The sequence below is a fragment of the Pygoscelis adeliae genome, unplaced genomic scaffold, assembly GCF_000699105.1.
Source record: "Pygoscelis adeliae isolate BGI_AS28 unplaced genomic scaffold, ASM69910v1 Scaffold157, whole genome shotgun sequence".
NCBI classification, from domain to species: Eukaryota; Metazoa; Chordata; class Aves; order Sphenisciformes; family Spheniscidae; genus Pygoscelis; species Pygoscelis adeliae.
In genome coordinates this window covers 2,558,744-2,564,621 of record NW_008825107.1, presented here as the reverse complement: position 1 = coordinate 2,564,621, position 5,878 = coordinate 2,558,744, and positions in this window count along the sequence as shown.

Below are 5,878 nucleotides of genomic sequence, written 5' to 3'. Positions count from 1 at the left end.
GCCCATGCTGCGTGCATTGGTGTAGATGCACTTGAGCTAGGCTATCAATTTCGCCCCCAGCAATGGCATGCTACCCCTAGGTTCATCTCTAGTGAGCCTGGTTTTATCCCCTTCCCCCATTGAACCTAGTTTAAAGCCCTCTCAATGAGCCCTGCCAATTCATGAGCAATGATCCTTTTCCCCCTGTGAGACCGCTGAACTCCATCTGTCACCAGCAGGCCTGGCATGGTGTAAACCTCCCCGTGATCAAAAAAGCCAAAATTCCTCCGATGGCACCAGCCCCTGAGCCACGTGTTGATCAGGTGTGTTTTTCTGTTCCTTTCAGTATTCTTCCCTACCACAGTGGGGATTGAGGAAAACACTACCTGTGCTCCTGATCCTTCAACCAATCGCCCCAGTGCCTGGGGCCTGTAGTTCCCCAGGTCTTCCTTTTTCCCCTTTTTAAAAATGGGGGCTATGTTTCCGCTTTTCCAGTCAGTGGAAACTTCACCAGACTGCCACGACTTCTCAAATATGATGGATAGTCGCTTAGCAGCTTCATCCGCCAGTTCCCTCAGGACCCGCGCATGCATCTCATCAGGTCCCATAGACTTGTTCACTTTCAGGTTCCTCAGATGGTCTCGAACGTGATCTTCCCCTACAGTGGATGGTTCTTCATTCTCCCAGTCCCTGCTTTTGCCTTCTGCTACTTGGGCTTGAGCACTTGCCGGTGAAGACTGAGGCAAAAAAGTCATTGAGTATCTCAGCCTTCTCCATATCCTGGGTAACCAGGTCTACTGTTTCCTTCTGGAGAGGGCCCACATTTTCCCTAGTCTTCCTTTTATCACCAATGTACATCCATCATTACTAGACACCACTGTGCTATCCTGTAGCCACACTTCATATTTATTGAAATCTCTGTGTCTAAAGTTTTTGTCTTTTCCCCTCCAAAATTGTTGTACAGTGGCCTCCTTGGTATTGCCTCTGAATAAAGTATACGTTTGGATTATCTTTCTTTCAAATATCTAGAGAGTATTAATAAAGCATCCATCTCCAGATACATGGTGTATTCCAATACAGACGCACAATTAAACCACACTACCAGAAAAGTCACAAATTTTTAGGGTCAAGTTTTAAACAGAAAATTAACGTAGTACTCTTGGGACAAATGAATACTACAGTTCAGTACTACTAGTGGAAAATACATTGATTTTTTTACAGAAAAAAAAGAAACTATATCACATTTGCTAATTCAACCAGAATTAAAATAATAATTAAAAGAGAAGATGTTTACATGAATAATGAGAATGTTCACAGTTACATGAGCTGGAATAAAATACTGTAAGGGCTATAAATCTTTATGTCCCGGTATATAAAATAGGTCTAAATTCTGGGGATTAGGAAGACGTAACTATCCAATGCAAAATTCTTTGATTTCCCTGCAATCTTTCTCTGAAGTATTAGGTCCAAGAGACATCTCAACCTCAGAGATAATTGTGAAGAAAGGGAGATGCCTTACTGAGTGTTAACTAACATTGCCTTCTTGCACTGCAAAAAAGTCTTTGGCTAATATTTTTTGTAATATCCAGCATCTTCTGGGTTTCCTGTATCACAAAAGAACTGCAACAACTCCAATGCCAAGGACTTCTCCAAAATCAAGGAATAATGTTGAATTATTTCCTTTTTATGATCATTTCTATATATGAGAATTTGCTTGCACAGAACTTTAACCAGTGGTTGTTCTTCCATTTAAAGTGCATGTATATATAAAAAAAAAACCCTGATCTTCTCTTCCATTTACTTTAAAAGTGTGAGCCATTTAGAGCGAAAGCAGAAAAAAACCCGCATAATTTAACTATGAGCACTTCCATACCACATATGACTGTACACTATGATAACCAAAGATGTGAATAGCCCATTGAGCAATCAAATTCTGAAATGTATTAACATAAAAGTGTTTGCTGAGAAACAGAAAAGAATGAATAGATTCATAACAATCAAAGTTTCTTTCAATATTCAATATTCTAGAAAAGAGACTAGCACAGTAGTAAATTTGAAAATTGGGTAAATTAACTTGATGACAAATACAAGAATTTGGCCTGGACACCCAAATTTGTTTAAGCTTATGTTTGAAACACCACTGGGATAAAGGCATGAGGTTAATCTACAAAGAAAATTATTGGCTACAACTTCCGCATAAAAAAGCAGCTAAAGAAAGATCAAATTCACTTCTAAGATTTCCAGATTTTTCAGACTAGAAGTGGTCTTACGTATGAACTGTATCCCAGTTCCGTGTTTCGTAATTGATTTATGTTTCCAGTTAAGGACTTTTGTACATTTTACCAATTTTGTTTTGTTTTATTTTTTATAATCTGCTTGGAAGGTATGAAAATCGCATCAAGACTTAGCCAGTCTATCTTTACTTACCTGAGATTATAATTTGCTCACAGAAGAATTGAATGCATCTACACTGATTGAAATAATAAGAAAATAAAGAAGGATGTTATTTTATTTGCCAGCTGAAGGTATTACCTCAATCAAAGTTAAAACCAGACATTAAAGTAATTTCAAGTTTCAAGTAGTAACTTGGGATAAAATGCTGAACCTACAGAAGTAAATGCTAAAGTTGCCGCTGACTGCAGTAGGACTGGGATTTCGGTCAGAATGTATGATGGAGCCCCATCAGCATGGTAACTATGGCAATGTGACTAAGCCCCTTACAGCTAAGCAGGACAGCAGAAGTACAAGATTCTGTGGGGCTTGCATGAATCATTGCGAAATTATCATCTCATATGCTGAGGTGGGAAAAGAAGCTTTGGCACACTTTTCCTCCCATAAAATCAGCTTAATAAAAGAAGTCAGAGGTAACAGGGTTCTCCTCTCACACCACTCCACCAACAGAGACAGGTGGCCAGAATAGGGGAACAGGAAGATTGTCTACTTGTAGGGAACAATCCTCACTATAGAATAGTGATATTCTGAAAATCCAGAGTATTGTCCTGATCCTGTCCTTGCTCCAAGATGTAACTCTTACTTACGCAAGTTATCGCACAGATATCAATAGAATGGTCTATGTCAACGCACTTATTGCATGTGTCCTTTTCACTGTTCAGGCAGATATTGGAAATGTACAGTTGGCTGGAATATCCAGTATCCCTGACATGCCTACTGCAGTTATGCAGATCAGTTTTACTGAGACAATTCTGGTCTACACTGAAATCAATATCTCTCAGAAATATAGCAATCCTGTATCAGAGGAATCACAGGACCAATATTTATTACTGCAGGGGATGTAGCATGCTGTATTCCTGAAGAAGCTGGTACATACAAGAGAAAAGCATCTCTGTGGGGGTTTACCCTGCTGAGTCAAATGGAAAACCTTAAAATTCTCCTGATATATAGACCTCTGGGATCTGCCTCCTTTCAGAAAATGTCATCTTCTGTAGCTGATTACATATTTAGCTGTTCTAAGGATGTATTTTCTAGGCCTTGGGAAAACACAGTTTGCACTAACTAAACACTGCATGAGAACTGTCATGTAAAGTCATTCCCACTTTGCCATTTTTGCCACGGGTATGTGATTTCATAAGTGTTGTTCTGTATGCAAATAAAATAATCAAGTAAAATAATATGGAAAATGTATTACATGAAAAAGAATTAGATGTCACAAGAAAAGGAGCTCTCTATAACTAAGACAACCTGACATACTTCTTATCAAGCTCCACTTGGTAATAGTAGATTACTTTTTAGTTAATCTGCTAGTAAATTTCAATAATCCTTCCCTTGAATTGAAAATAAGAATGCCACACAATGCTTAATTTATTGGATAATTGGTTAACTTCTTCCCTGTTGAGTGTCAAAATTGAATACAGATAATTAATTTAATATACTGTTTATGTCTTAGTTCAAGTAAGATTACTTCACCACTACTTTGTAACCCAAATTGCCATGCTATGCCTAGAACTGGTTAACAATTCCAGACGTGTTAGCAACAATTTGTTACAGTGGGTGCCAAGATGGAAGATGGAAAATGGAAAGGATTGACCAACCCAAATAAACAAACAATGCAATTCAAGAACAATTTTGAGCTCACCAGGGAGCTGAAAATCTATTCCAAATGCTGCTTCAACTACGTGTTGTATAAATACTCTAATACTTTTTCCAAAACTATGCTCTGCAAGCGCATGGCAACATAGGCTGCATAACAATTTTATAAAACATTAATAATGAAACTTTATAATGTTTAATACTAAAAGTTTGATGATGAGTAGTGATCTTCAAGAAATTTTGAATGTTAATTATTTTTCATTATCCAAACTCCATAGAACCCTTTGAGAACTCTGCAAATTCAAAAGACAAGAGAAACTTTCCCTAAATAGTCTAATAGACAAGTTAGAGAAATTGGAAGTTGTGTGTTGAATTCCAATTTCTCTGACTCTGTGCTTACAGTTTGTCCTTGACACCTCTCATTATCTTGTCCTTCTCTCTGAGATCCTTTCTTTATCCTTGACTTACCACTGCCAATAAGCAGGATGAATTAACTTATGTTGAACTCTTGACTGCTTCCACTACTTCAAACGTTAACGTTATCCAGGCCTGAAGCTGGCCTTAAGTATTACTGCCCTATACCAAAAGTTCCCATGTGAACATACCTTGAATTGTTAGGGTAGTTCCTGAAAACAAAATAATTAAAATGTGACAGTTGTAGGGCAGGTGATTATAGGGAACATCATAAAATGAATGGGGAAAAAAGCAATTAAATATTGGTATTGAAATGAGTTTTCCATCTTTAGGAAAGGCTTTCTATCAATTTTCCACAACTTTTCTCTTAAAGCCTCTTCAGAATCACAATCAATAAAAAGATGAATCCTTCTGTTTCACATCAAGGAAGCAAAAGGTTTTATGCAATCCTTGTACTAAGCTAAGAGTAATAAGTAAAATTTTTAACTTTTAGATATACATAGTACAGAAGATCCTGAAGTCTAATTTGTAATAGATTAATATTTTTATTACAAACAGTTCCAGAGTTGTCAAACTACAGATATAAACAGATACAGACAAATTAACTTTAGTCTAGATTTGGTATTTGTAATCTCACTACACAGACAAAAAGCTCAGCCTAGACAGCCTAAACTTAACGCAGCAGCACAGCAAATGATATAATGTGCTACTGCAATTAATGGTTACAGGTACCCAAATGAATTAATTTAGAACTAGATCAAGCATAGCTTTGGCAGTCATGATTTTTGTTACGAATTTTAGGAAAGAAACAAAGGTCCAGAAGCCAAAATCTCTTCAGGACTCTAATTACAGAATTTATCCTTAAAGAGGAATCTAACATAAACCAGCTTCTTGTCCCAAAATTGCATGTATACAAGAAAAAGAAAAACAACAAACACATAATATTTGTTCCTATCTGTGGAGTTGCAGGAGTGCTGCATTAGAAATTTCACCAATATAAACACTGCCTAGAAAACACCCTTTCAGTTCAAACTTGAAGTGTATTAACACGGCAATGTGTGGAATTTAACAGCGTGGGAGCTTACAGCTCTTGCTGTATTGTTCATGATCCCAGCATAGCAAGAGAATTTACGTTTTAAGACAATCAGCTCAACACCTTTCACAAGTATTACTTTAAAAAGAAAAAGGATTTAGAAGATGAAGGATTTACTATAAACAAGGAAGTAAATCAATGTAATTTTATAATCACATCATAGAATGGATTAAACCCTAGAAGGAGATAAACATAGAAGATAAATGGTATCAATTTGTGGAAAAGGAAAGGAATACATCTAAAGAAGATAATCAGAAGCTGCTCTCTAATGGGAAGATGGAATCATGGAAACAGACCTCCAGGTGACTGTGATTACCAAGTAAGCGATGTGTTTGCAATTGAAAT